Below are 14,962 nucleotides of genomic sequence, written 5' to 3'. Positions count from 1 at the left end.
AGAGATCAGTTCCAGCCACCATAGCTGAAGCCTGCTGAGGCTGAGCAGGGACAAGATACTTGCTGAATACAAACAATTATTTTACCTGTGAGAATTGAACAAAGATATCAGCACCGCCTTCAACGCGATGTTGACTGCTAGAAGGCTGCAAAATCCCAACACTTACAAGCAAACCAACAACAGGGCCTTCAAATTAAAAATTCAACTTCAACTGCGTGTGCGGCGTTGCGAACATTTCGGAGAATGAGCAATGCTTAATAAATAGTCAATCTCTGCTTTAAACCAGCCAGGCCATCTGCCCATAAGAAGAGGTAAGTTCCCTGTGTGAATAAATTGGATTTAGTAATATAGGTATATATGAAATGAAGTAAGCCATTTAGCACGTCAAGGTCGTTCTTTCATTCAGTGAGATCATTGCCGATTCTCTTTCTAATTCAATGCAGCCACCTTTGTCCCATATCCCTAAATAGCTGTGTTAACAACAGTCTCTCAATCTCACTTCTAAAAGTAACAATTGATCTGGTATTAATTGCCATTTCTGGAAGAGAGTTCCAAACTTCTATCAGACTTTGCATGTGGAGGTGTTTCCGAATTTTAAACTTAGAAGCTTTTTCTAAGGCTATTTTAGCCTACAGTAGACTATAATTCCATCTTGGCAGTAGTTAGTCACTGCTTGGGTTTCTTAAAAATTCTAGACCTCCAGCTGTTTATTCATAGCAGTGTCATTAACCAGAAACATAATTAACTACGAGTTCCAGCAGTAAAAAAGTGAGAAGTTTATAAATGGAAATCTTATTCTGTTAAATGCCAGTGACTCCCGTGTTAATTTATTTCAAAAACAATCGTTTCGCACCTGCTCCAATATGAATAATACGACACTTCAAAACCATTGAACTGCTTCACAAATAAACGACAAAATGTTCAGTCGGCAACATTAAATAACAGTAATTGCGCTCATTACATTCTGTGTCCTTACCTTGTGCCACAGGTGGTTCTGGGAGTAACTTAGCTTTGTGGGTCCTTCAGTTCAATGGACAAAGTTAAGTTACACATCACAGTCATACACAACCCTTCGATCTGATCAGTCCGAACCCTCCACGCCCTATTCTCTTGTGCAAGTATTGGTGTGAATCACGTATGGTCTCATTCGAATTGAAATCATATGATGGGGTTACAGATTGTTGAAGCAAAGACATTGATTTTATATGTGGAATAAATGAGGAAAATTTCCCCAGCTAGCGGTTTTCTATCTGAAAACCTTTCAGAGATCGTGGGCATTGTAGCCGTTATCAGTTTTGTGTCCTCAATTTGATTTTGTTTACCATAAAAACACTGTGCTCGGACTGCAAACGGGCAGAGACAACAAAGGACTATTATCGCTGTCATTTTCCAGCAATAAAACACCAAATGAAAAGGCACAATGCGCTGTGAGTTGAAACGTTCTGCTTGGGAAAATCTTCCTTTTCGATCATGGCTTTCTTCTTTGTCCAAAATCCACCTCTGAATAAACGAAGTACAGGTAATGTGCACATAAGAATTGGAAAGACAGAAAATTAGAATAAATGATGCTTCAGAAACAGGCGGGGTCAGACAAATGGAAATGCAAGGAAGGTGAAGTTGGAAAATTCTTGCAGCGTGGTAAATAAGGCGATTAAGCTGCAGGCGCTCATGCCCAGGATTGGATTTTACCTGTACTCTGGGATAGTCTGGGAGGTGCGGTTACCGTAAAATGACGAGATAAGTGATGTTGTCTTCCTGTCGGCACGCCATTTTACCAACAGCAGGGAAGGTGGAGGACAGCCTTCCTGGCCACTAAGCAATTGAGTAAACCAAGTGGCAAATGAAGGACAACGTCCTGCTGCTGCTGACATTTTGCCAGCAGCGTGTGGGTCCTCTGCTGCATGGGAATGATGGCAGCGCACAGCGGGGAGATGGTGGTTTCCCTCCTATTCTTTGCACCATGGAGGGCCTGCTGGGGGCAATTGCCACCCCCGCAGCAATGGCACCACCTTCCCTCAGCAGCCCCCTCCTCCCACTCTCGCCGATGCCTGACTGACTGGATCCCGCACCCCAAGAACGCACTTGCCTAGATTGGAGTGGGACGTCCTGCCAGGGCGTCCTCTCCAGCCAAGTGCACTTCCAGCAGTGGCAACAGTTGAACGTGGATCTGCTGAGACTGCTGAGCTGCCGACCCTCTGATTGGCTGGCAAGTCTTGGTAGCCGGCAGGAGATCTTTAAAGGATCCTCCAGTGTGTTTCTGAGTGTGATTAGCCTCTGGCAGATCTGACTGATGTACCCAAACCTCAGGCTGCTGATCTCGCAGCTGGCACCTTGCGGATGACTCCAGAGGCTCAACATCACCTTTCCATGTCCTCTGAATGTTGGTGTCTGATGCTGTCCCAGACTCTGTCAGCTGCTATGGCGCAAGTGTGCTGTGATCAATAGTTTTGACCATATATGCACATTCCCACCAAGAGTAGAGCAGTTGCGCTGGTGGAGGGGGCAGGGGAATGGTGTGACAGTGCACCCTTTAATGTCACCGCCTCCTGCCCAGAGTTGGACTGCTATCCCCTGGTCTTGGCTGGTGGCTGCTCCTAACTTGAACCTGCATGGGAATTAAAAGGAAATAGCAGGTTACAACAATGCCAATATCCCTTGAGACCGCTCCTGCTGTGGTGCACGGTGCCATTTGTAGTGGACAAAGGAGCATCATTTGTCGCCTATTTCAGAGATGATATCCAGGCCCCACTATGTTCTGGGTGCAAAAAATAAACCTCTGCATCTCCCCTCGAACTGCTGTCCAAATGTATTTTTTTTTTTAACCAGTGTCCCTCTATGGACCTCTCTGTTAAGGGGAATAGTTTTTTGCTCCCCACTCTACCTCGGTCCCTTATAATTTTATAAACCTCAATTAAGTGTCTTCATCAGTTTCCTCTATTCCAAGCAAAGCAAGCACAGCGTATCCAATCTTTCCACATAGTTAAAGTTCTCCATTGCTGGCAGCATCCTCATAAATCTCCATTGTATCTTTTCCACACAGAACACAAGATATTTAATTGCTTGACACAAGCCATCACGCAAACTTATTTTCAATAATTGTCACCACCAGCATCACAAATTCAACACGTTTCATCCGCCATCTACTGTATACTGACATTCGCACAACACACATAATTGAATCATTGACCATTTCTTTTCACACCACAGACACGATTCGCAGCTCTTCAACCATGTGAGGCATCACACATAAAACGAAACGGTCAATCCACAACTCACAATTGCCGTTCTTTCTCTTCAGAAAAGAATGTAACAAATAGCAGCAGGACATGAATGTGGTAAGGCAACGATGCCTGCATGACATACTGTCATTGAGGAGGCAGTCTTGGACACGATCAGGAGGCGACGACAGAGGCAGAGCAGTGGGCATATCGTCTGGACGTATGTGAGCACTCCAGCTTTCTTTTTGAAGCAAACTACGCCAAATGCTTGATCCCCTAAATCTACTGTTACTACCAAACTCCACATGGTCTCACGACACACATCATTCTGCAGTGGTTGAAGGCACTGGGGCCCAAACTCGCATTATTCTTGCAGGATCCGGGGCATAATATCTATCTCAATTCTCAGAGAAAGTACCGGATGAGAAATAGAAATCTCTCCCTGTCACAACGCTCGTTGTGCAAAGTGGATGAAATTGGAGCAGGCGAGTAGGAAGAGGAAGTGGAGATCGAGGGTGATTGCATTGTGTGACTGGCGGCAACTGCCTTCAGTACCAGCCTAGAGAAAAGCACAATGTGTAACTTAAGGACCGCGCGAGATAGTGGGGGATTCGGCGATGGTAATGCCGTTGAATTTCATGGGGAGATGGTTAGATTATTTCTTGTTGGAGATGTTCATTGCCTGACACTTGCATCACGTGAACGTTACTTGCTACTTCTCAGTCCAAGTCTGGATATTGTCCAGGTCTTGTTGCATTTCTACACGGACTGCTTCAGTATCACAGGAGTCGTGAAGGGTGCTGAACATTGTGCAATCATCAGTGAACATCCCCGCTTCTGATCTTATGATTGTAGGAAGCAGCTGAAGGTGGTTCGGCCAAGGGCACTATCCTGAAGAATTCCCGAAGAGATGTCCTGAAGCTGAGATGAATCACCTCCAACAACCACACGATCTTCCTTTGCACTAGGTACGATTCCAATCAGAGGAGAATTTTCTCCCTGATTCCCATTGACTCCAGTTTTGCTCAGGCTCCTTGAGTCAAATGCTGCCTTGATGTCAGGGGCAGTCACTCTCACCTCACCACTTGAATTCAGCTCTCTTGTTCATATTTAAACCAAAGCTGTAATGAGGTCAGGATCAAACCCGACAGTTTCTAGTAACATATAAATTACGTGCTATTGGAAACCGCCGCAGACAATGCAGTCTTGGCTGCCCTGCAATGTCTGAGCCTTCCTTTCACGAGCACACAGATCTCTGTGATGCCCACCGTGGTAAAGCAACAGCTTATCAATAATTAGGATTTGGCCATATTAATGGTATGATTAGTGATATATGAAGACCCTAAGTTGAGCTGGGCTCCTGCTGAGATACCTGCTTGTCCTCCTGGCCTTTCACGTGCAGTAGCTGGTGCGGTTCCACCTACTTTAGTTCCTTCTCCATTTCTTCATGCTGTAACCCGTAGAATGGTGCTCATGACCATCAAACTTTATTTTTTTCCTGATGGCATGTGTCAGATAGAGAATAACATCATTCATGCATTGTCCGTGAAGTTCTAAGGGAATTCCGAGGAAGTTGTGGAGAATGTTGGTGAAGCCTTGACAAAGGGTCCCAGAATGTTTTCTGATGTGTCTAGAAATCCTCCAAATGTGCAGCTTAGTCACTCAATCTCACATTTTACATTGAATGTTGAACATTGCTTTAAGTAGAGCTCACAATCCTCAGTTACGATTTGTTTTTTAGTGTATAGGTGAATGATGCTAGTTCTTTTTTTTCTTTTTCTTTTGGGCCTCCTTATCTCGAGAGACAATGGATACGCGCCTGGAGGTGGTCAGTGGTTTGTGAAGCAGCGCCTGGAGTGGCTATAAAGGCCAATTCTGGAGTGACAGGCTCTTCCACAGGTGCTGCAGAGAAATTTGTTTGTTGGGGCTGTTGCACAGTTGGCTCTCCCCTTGCGCCTCTGTCTTTTTTCCTGCCAACTACTAAGTCTCTTCGACTCGCCACAATTTAGCCCTGTCTTTATGGCTGCCCGCCAGCTCTGGCGAATGCTGGCAACTGACTCCCACGACTTGTGATCAATGTCACACGATTTCATGTCGCGTTTGCAGACGTCTTTATAACGGAGACATGGACGGCCGGTGGGTCTGATACCAGTGGCGAGCTCGCTGTACAATGTGTCTTTGGGGATCCTGCCATCTTCCATGCGGCTCACATGGCCAAGCCATCTCAAGCGCCGCTGACTCAGTAGTGTGTATAAGCTGGGGATGTTGGCCGCTTCAAGGACTTCTGTGTTGGAGATATAGTCCTGCCACCTGATGCCAAGTATTCTCCGAAGGCAGCGAAGATGGAATGAATTGAGACGTCGCTCTTGGCTGGCATACGTTGTCCAGGCCTCGCTGCCGTAGAGCAAGGTACTGAGGACACAGGCCTGATACACTCGGACTTTTGTGTTCCGTGTCAGTGCGCCATTTTCCCACACTCTCTTGGCCAGTCTGAACATAGCAGTGGAAGCCTTACCCATGCGCTTGTTGATTTCTGCATCTAGAGACAGGTTACTGGTGATAGTTGAGCCTAGGTAGGTGAACTCTTGAACCACTTCCAGAGCGTGGTCGCCAATATTGATGGATGGAGCATTTCTGACATCCTGCCCCATGATGTTCGTTTTCTTGAGGCTGATGGTTAGGCCAAATTCATTGCAGGCAGACGCAAACCTGTCGATGAGACTCTGCAGGCATTCTTCAGTGTGAGATGTTAAAGCAGCATCGTCAGCAAAGAGGAGTTCTCTGATGAGGACTTTCCGTACTTTGGACTTCGCTCTTAGACGGGCAAGGTTGAACAACCTGCCCCCTGATCTTGTGTGGAGGAAAATTCCTTCTTCTAAGTTCTAAGGGAATTCCGAGGAAGTTGTGGAGAATGTTGGTGAAGCCTTGACAAAGGGTCCCAGAATGTTTTCTGATGTGTCTAGAAATCCTCCAAATGTGCAGCTTAGTCACTCAATCTCACATTTTACATTGAATGTTGAACATTGCTTTAAGTAGAGCTCACAATCCTCAGTTACGATTTGTTTTTTAGTGTATAGGTGAATGATGCTAGTAGAGGTCGCTAAGTGAAGCCATGCCCACAAAAATGGCGTGCAGTTTATTTAATGAGCACAAGCATTGTCAGTCAGCTCCATAATGATCTTCCAGGTTTCCGCTCTTATGCGTGCTTCAACTTCTTTATTAAAATACTGCCTTGTGCTAAGTACAGACTGAACGGGCACGCAGAAGTATGAAATGATAGAACGAGTGAAACTGATTACTGAACAGATGGATAGGAGCTCACCTTCGTAACTAAGTGCATCCAGATCAGTGTGGCGTTGTGATATCAAACAGTAACAGGAGGATGAGACTGAATTATAATTCCTATTAACAAATAAATGTGGCTACAGTACTTGGGTTCAAGAGAGAAGTGCGTAGAAGTGTTTAAAACCAAAAGAACAAAATGAATAATCTTATTAGGACTCAGTGAGATTTGGTCACCCTCATAGAATAAGTGTCCCACAAATTCAGTCCACTTAATCTGACATTAAGTAGCCACTGAATGCATCGAACAAAGTGAAGACTCTTGGTCTTGGCTACATGCCACTATGAACTGCATAGGATCTGATATTCAGAACTTGCTGCCACCACCCGTATTCAAGCTGTTACCTCTGATATTTGTGTATTATGGACATTCGAGAAACGTTTATCATCTGTGTCCTACCAACAAATTCAACAACAGGCTATAGCTAACCAATTACCACCCATCAGCACGTCACAATATCAGAAAAGTAATTCGTAGGCTAATAGAAAAAATAACATTTAATCATCAATAATTTGCTTACCGACGCTCAATTCGGATAATGCTTGAAATCCTCCGATACAGACTTATTTATAGATGAAGATGCTGAATGCCTGATAAGAGGTAATCGTGACTCCCTGGAAAACAAGGCAACAGTTGACTTAATTTGGTACTAAGGGATCCTAGCATGCTAAACTCAATGCAAATATCATGCTCCTGAGAAATGCAGTGATGAAATGTTATAAAAATTAGAACAATTTTAAAAGATTGGTACATTGGTGTCAACAAAATGGAGGACAAGGCACATAACTCATACCACTTCCTGCATTGTAATCCACCGCTATTGGCTACTAAAATAGAAAACGCAATCAATCTCGTCTACGTGCAAATAAGACGAATAGTCACACATGGGTGTGAGCTTTACTCAAACAAACTAAGATGAAAGCCTTACCGAAACCTTTGGTCTCCAAATAATCTGCATTACAATGCAATACGAACAACCCTTATATCCTCAAAATGGGGCCATCAAAAGGCCAATATGCAGCCCAGTAAGAACTGAAACCTCCAGTCACATGGACCAAAGTAACACTCGCAAGTTCACCTTAAAAATTAATCATTGTGAGGAACAAAGGGTGGAGCCGGCCGGGCCAGCACAGAACCTCGAATATCAAGTTCAAATTTTTCTCTCCTTAGCCACACAGTAAACTTCGAAAGCAATTTTGAATTCTAGCAAGGCAGAGATAGAGAGAGGGGTTGGGGTTGGCGGGGGGGAGAGAGAGAGATAAGGAGAGAGATAGAGAGATTAGCTACAGCCAACACAGGTCAACCCTGCTGAGACGAGTTGGAAGCCAGCTACAGCAGAGACAAAAGAGTTCCTTCGTAAAAACGACTCTCCATCCTATGCGAATTGAATTAAGACGTCAGCAGCATCTTCACTCCGAAGTCGACTGCCAGAAGTCAGCAATAGCCCAGGAATTACAAGACAACTAGTAACCAGGGTGGCAACTTTTAAATTAACATTCTGACAGGACAGCGCAAGTTTCCCCTGAAACAACAGACTTTCACACAATGAACTCTTGCCATTTACCTTCTATTTCTCTTCTCTTGAGAGTGTATGTGAGAGTGAATGCATGTGTGAATGCTGTTGCAATCATGTGCAAAAGTGAGTATTGTTTAATAAGAGGTAATCTTCTCTTTTAAACCTGCCAGAAAACTTGTCATTGCCTGCTTATTTGGCAAGTAAAATGCCGTGGCAGAGACACCAGTAATGCAAAAACACTGCCTGTGCTCAGTTGGAATGCGAACAGTGAAAACCAGCCACATCACAACCCACTCGGCCATATCAGAGAACAAAAGGAAAAACCTCCTCTGCCTGAAAACTTTGGATTTAGCGAGATAAGAACATAACAAAAAAAAATAGATCATTCAGTGAAATCATGGCTGATTCTCCACCTAATTTCATATATGGTCCATCCTCCCCAGGTTACACACTGTCTGATCACACTGGGTCCATCCTCCCCGGGTTACACACCGTCTGATCACACTGTGTCCATCCTCCCTGGGTTCCACACTGTCTGATAACACTGGGTCCATCCTCCCCAGGTTACACACTGTCTGATCTCACTGGGTCCATCCTCCCCGGGTTACACACTGTCTGATCACACTGTGTCCATCCTCCCCGGGTTACACACTGTCTGATCTCACTGGGTCCATCCTCCCCGGGTTATACACTGTCTGATCACACTGGGTCCATCCTCCCCGGGTTACACACTGTCTGATCTCACTGGGTCCATCCTCCCCAGGTTACACACTGTCTGATAACACTGGGTCCATCCTCCCCGGGTTACACACTGTATGACAACACTGGGTCCATCCTCCCCGGGTTACACACTGTCTGATCTCACTGGGTCCATCCTCCCCGGGTTACACACTGTCTGATAACACTGGGTCCATCCTCCCTGGGTTACACACTGTCTGATAACACTGGGTCCATCCTCCCCGGGTTACACACTGTCTGATAACACTGGGTCCATCCTCCCTGGGTTACACACTGTCTGATAACACTGTGTCCATCCTCCCCGGGTTACACACTGTCTGATCTCACTGGGTCCATCCTCCCCGGGTTACACACTGTCTGATAACACTGGGTCCATCCTCCCCGGGTTACACACTGTCTGATAACACTGGGTCCATCCTCCCCGGGTTACACACTGTCTGATAACACTGGGTCCATCCTCCCCGGGTTACACACTGTCTGATCTCACTGTGTCCATCCTCCCCGGGTTACACACGGTCTGATCACACTGTGTCCATCCTCCCCGGATTACACACTGTCTGATAACACTGGGTCCATCCTCCCCGGGTTACACACTGTCTGATCACACTGTGTCCATCCTCCCCGGATTACACACTGTCTGATCACACTGTGTCCATCCTCCCCGGGTTACACACTGTCTGATCTCACTGGGTCCATCCTCCCCGGGTTACACACTGTCTGATCACACTGTGTCCATCCTCCCCGGATTACACACTGTCTGATCACACTGTGTCCATCCTCCCCGGGTTACACACTGTCTGATAACACTGGGTCCATCCTCCCCGGTTTACACACTGTCTGATCTCACTGTGTCCATCCTCCCCGGGTTACACACTGTCTGATCTCACTGGGTCCATCCTCCCCGGGTTACACACTGTCTGATCACACTGTGTCCATCCTCCCCGGATTACACACTGTCTGATAACACTGGGTCCATCCTCCCCGGGTTACACACTGTCTGATCACACTGTGTCCATCCTCCCCGGATTACACACTGTCTGATCACACTGTGTCCATCCTCCCCGGGTTACACACTGTCTGATCTCACTGGGTCCATCCTCCCCGGGTTACACACTGTCTGATCACACTGTGTCCATCCTCCCCGGGTTACACACTGTCTGATAACACTGGGTCCATCCTCCCCGGATTACACACTGTCTGATAACACTGGGTCCATCCTCCCCGGATTACACACTGTCTGATAACACTGGGTCCATCCTCCCCGGATTACACACTGTCTGATAACACTGTGTCCATCCTCCCCGGATTACACACTGTCTGATCACACTGTGTCCATCCTCCCCGGGTTACACACTGTCTGATAACACTGGGTCCATCCTCCCCGGGTTACACACTGTCTGATAACACTGGGTCCATCCTCCCCGGATTACACACTGTCTGATCACACTGGGTCCATCCTCCCCGGGTTACACACTGTCTGATAACACTGGGTCCATCCTCCCCGGGTTACACACTGTCTGATCACACTGGGTCCATCCTCCCCGGGTTACACACTGTCTGATAACACTGGGTCCATCCTCCCCGGGTTACACACTGTCTGATCACACTGGGTCCATCCTCCCCGGGTTACACACTGTCTGATAACACTGGGTCCATCCTCCCCGGGTTACACACTGTCTGATCACACTGGGTCCATCCTCCCTGGATTACACACTGTCTGATAACACTGGGTCCATCCTCCCCGGGTTACACACTGTCTGATCACACTGGGTCCATCCTCCCCGGGTTACACACTGTCTGATCACACTGGGTCCATCCTCCCTGGATTACACACTGTCTGATAACACTGTGTCCATCCTCCCCGGGTTACACACTGTCTGATCACACTGGGTCCATCCTCCCCGGGTTACACACTGTCTGATCACACTGGGTCCATCCTCCCCGGGTTACACACTGTCTGATAACACTGGGTCCATCCTCCCCGGGTTACACACTGTCTGATAACACTGGGTCCATCCTCCCCGGGTTACACACTGTCTGATCACACTGGGTCCATCCTCCCCGGGTTACACACTGTCTGATAACACTGGGTCCATCCTCCCCGGATTACACACTGTCTGATAACACTGGGTCCATCCTCCCCGGGTTACACACTGTCTGATCACACTGGGTCCATCCTCCCCGGGTTACACACTGTCTGATCACACTGGGTCCATCCTCCCTGGATTACACACTGTCTGATCACACTGGGTCCATCCTCCCTGGATTACACACTGTCTGATAACACTGGGTCCATCCTCCCCTTTTCCGCCTTTTCATCGGAGGATCCTAAAATTCTCCATTTTGTCTACGAATTGCAGATTAACCCAACCAGGTCAAGTTCTGTACAAACACTCGACATTAATGTTAAAACTCTTTATGAATAGTATATCATTCTTTCTGCCTGATATTTTACTCGATATTAATACTATTCCTTGCCGCAGCTGTAACTCACCGTCACTCAAACTCCAGTCCGCGCTTCACAACACTGGAATTCCCCGGAACGGGACTCGCTGTAACCGCGCATGCGCGGCAGTGGAGCCGTTCAACGACTGACAAAATAAAATAAACACAAACAGTTCAATAATTTCAGAGCATGATGGGGCTCCTCATTTTACTTTTATTTTTAGTTATTTTTTTCTTTTTTGTTTGTTTATTTTATTTCATCTTGGTTTGTTCACTTTGTTTACCCACTGTTTTATTTTGATGTTTGTACTTGTTGTCACTGAGACCGCCCTCAATGCAGCCCAGCCTCTACCAGTCATGGATCAGCTGGACATACAGACAACAAAATCAGAACTCAGTGATGCCATTGATTCTCGAGCCAGCGGAAAAGCCCCTGGGAAGGTTGGCATTACCCCTGAAATAATCAAGAATGCCAAGCCTGCTACACTCTCAACACCACATGAACTGCTTTGCCTGTGCTGGGACGAGGGAGCAGTACCACAGGACATGCGCGATGCCAATATCATCACCCTCTATAAAAACAAGGTGACCGCGGTGACTGCAACAACTACCGTGGAATCTCCCTACTCAGCATAGTGGGGAAAGTCTTTACTTGAGTCGCTTTAAACAGGCTCCAGAAGTTGGCCGAGCGCATCTACCCTGAGGCACAGTGTGGCTTTCGAGCAGAGAGATCGACCATTGACATGCTGTTCTCCCTTCGTCAGATACAGGAGAAATGCCGCGAACAACAGATGCCCCTCTACATTGCTTTCATTGATCTCACCAAAGCCTTTGACCTAGTCAGCAGACGTGGTCTCTTCAGACTACTAGAAAAGATTGGATGTTCACCAAAGCTACTAAGTATCATCACCTCATTCCATGACAATATGAAAGGCACAATTCAACATAGCAGCACCTCATCAGACCCCTTTCCTATGCTGAGTGGCGTGAAACAGGGATGTGTTCTCGCACCCACACTGTTTGGGATTTTTTTCTCCCTGCTGCTCTCACATGCGTTCAAATCCTCAGAAGAAGGAATTTTCCTCCACACAAGATCAGGGGGCAGGTTGTTCAACCCTGCCCATCTAAGAGTGAAGTCCAAAGTACGGAAAGTCCTCATCAGGGAACTCCTCTTTGCTGACGATGCTGCTTTAACATCTCACACTGAAGAGTGTCTGCAGAGTTTCATCGACAGGTTTGCGGATGCCTGCAACGAATTTGGCCTAACCATCGGCCTCAAGAAAACAAACATCATGGGGCAGGACGTCAGAAATGCTCCATCCATCAATATTGGCGACCACACTCTGGAAGTGGTTCAAGAGTTCACCTCCCTAGGCTCAACTATCACCAGTAACCTGTCTCTAGATGCAGAAATCAACAAGCGCATGGGAAAGGCTTCCACTGCTATGTCCAGACTGGCCAAGAGAGTGTGGGAAAATGGCACACTGACACGGAACACAAAAGTCTGAGTGTATCAAGCCTGTGTCCTCAGTACCTTACTCTATGGCACGAGGCCTGGACAACTTATGTCAGCCAAGAGCGACGTCTCAATTCATTCCATCTTCACTGCCTCTGGAGAATACTTGGCATCGGGTGGCAGGACCGTATCTCCAACACAGAAGTCCTCGAGACGGCCAACATCCCCAGCTTATACACATTCCTGAGTCAGCGGCGCTTGAGATGGCTTGGCCATGTGAGCCACATGGAAGATGGCAGGATTTCCAAAGACACATTGTACAGCGAGCTCGCCACTGGTATCAGACCCACCGGCCGTCCATGTCTCCGCTTTAAAGACGTCTGCAAACGCGACATGAAGTCCTGTGACATTGGTCACAAGTCATGGGAGTCAGTTGCCAGCGTTCGCCAGAGCTGGCGGGCAGCCATAAAGGCGGGGCTAAAGTGTGGCGAGTCGAAGAGACTTAGCAGTTGGCAGGAAAAAAGACAGAAGCGCAAGGGGAGAGCCAATTGTGTAACAGCCCTGTCAAACAAATTTTTCTGCAGCACCTCTGGAAGAGCCTGTCACTTTAGAATTGGCCTTTCTAGCCACTCCAGGCGCTGCTCCACAAACCACTGACCACCTCCAGGCGCTTACCCATTGTCTCTCGAGATAAGGAGTCCAAAGAAGACTTGCGGCTGTTCAATTTTCAGTCCATTAACACCCTATCTGTACTAATGCTTTGTCTTTCAACACATCATCAACATATTGTTTGCCTTTGCTCCATGACCTTCTGGTCAGTTAATCTGTGACCTTGTCCTATCCACACCTTCTCCTTTGTTATCTCTTGCCCCACACCCACTTTACTTGCTTATAACCTTTTACATTTCCAATATTTGCCAGTTCTGAAGAAGGGTCATTAACCTGAAACGTTAACTCTGCTTCTCTCTCCAGATCTGCTGCCAGACCTGCTAAGTATTTCCAGCATTTCTTGTTTTTATTTCAGATATTCCAGCATCTGCAGTATTTTGCTTTCAGTGAAATATTCAGCAGGTTTGGCAGTAACTGTGCAGATAGAAAGAAAAATAATGTTTCAGTTCAATGAAGGTTCATCATTTCTGTTTGATCCGTCTGCATCAATTGTTTCCACATTCTCATTGATGGAGGGGGAAATTCGCCATTTACAGGAACAGCAGATTAATTAACCGGACTGGCCCTGTACTGTCAGCCGATATTAATATTATATCACTTTATATTTCTATCACTTGATATTTATATTGTACAGTGTTGGAGCCGGAACTGTTCATCAGCGTCACTCCGATCAGCCCCTGCTGCCCATCACTAGGAAACCCCAGAGTCACGGCACCGAAATGGGAAAAGGGACAATGGATCTGGGGGAGAGTCAATGGAAAAAGGGTCGATGAAGCCAAGGGGAGAGTCAATGGGAAAAGTGAGGATGGAGCCGGGGGAGAGTCAACGAGAAAAGGGACGATGGAGCCGGGGGAGAGTCAATAAGAAAAGGGACGATGGAACCGGGGGAGAGTCAATGGGAAAAGGGAGGACGGAGCAGGGGGAGAGTCAACAAGAAAAGGGACGATGGAGCCGGGGGAGAGTCAATGGGAAAAAGGACGATGGAGCCGGAGGAGAGTCAATGGGAAAAGGGAGGATGGAGCCGGGGGAGAGTCAATGGGAAAAGGGAGGATGGAAATAGGGGAGAGTCAGTGGGAAAAGGGAGGATGAGCTGGAGGAGAGTCAATGGGAAAATGGAGGATGGAGCCGGGGGAGAGTCAATGGGAAAAGGGACGATGGAGCCGGGGGAGAGTCAGTGGGAAAAGGGAGGATGGAATCGGGGGAGAATCAATGGGAAAAGGGACGATGGAGCCGGGGGAGAGTCAACGGGAAAAGGGAGGATGGAGCCGGGGCAGAGTCAGTGGGAAAAGGGACAAAGGAGCCGGGGGAGAGTCAACGGGAAAAGGGAGGATGGAGCCGGGGGAGAGTCAACGGGAAAAGGGATGATAGAGCAGGGTGAGAGTCAATGGGAAAAGGGACGATGGAAACGGGGGAGAGTCAGTGGGAAAAGCGACGATGTAGCCGGGGGAGAATCAATGGGAAAAGGGAGGATGGAGCCAGGGGGAGAGTTAATGGGAAACGGGAGGATAGAGCAGGGGGAGAGTCAATGGGAAAATGGATGATGGAGCCAGGGGGAGAGTCAATGGGAAAAGGGGGGA

At 47.3% G+C, this 14,962-nt stretch overlaps 1 protein-coding gene across 18 annotated transcripts in view; it reads right to left on the bottom strand.

Annotated features, from left to right (window-relative positions):
• LOC137385142 (NACHT, LRR and PYD domains-containing protein 3-like) overlaps positions 1-14,962 on the bottom strand; it is a 206,085-nt gene that overhangs the window by 95,495 nt on the left and 95,628 nt on the right. For 15 of the 18 annotated variants that reach the window (XM_068060009.1, XM_068060020.1, XM_068060011.1 and 12 more), the window contains 2 exons: positions 11,310-11,406; positions 7,082-7,175 (listed from right to left, as the gene is read on the bottom strand). The gene's annotated coding sequence lies outside the window, so the exon portion shown is untranslated. Of the gene's footprint in view, positions 1-85; positions 321-7,081; positions 7,176-11,309; positions 11,407-14,962 lie in introns of all 18 variants that reach the window. The other 3 variants (XM_068060018.1, XM_068060022.1, XM_068060017.1) reach the window with 2 other exon arrangements.

Source organism: Heterodontus francisci, chromosome 28 (genome assembly GCF_036365525.1).
Source record: "Heterodontus francisci isolate sHetFra1 chromosome 28, sHetFra1.hap1, whole genome shotgun sequence".
NCBI classification, from domain to species: Eukaryota; Metazoa; Chordata; class Chondrichthyes; order Heterodontiformes; family Heterodontidae; genus Heterodontus; species Heterodontus francisci.
Note: the sequence above shows the minus strand (reverse complement) of the source record. Positions and strands in the feature narration are given on the sequence as shown.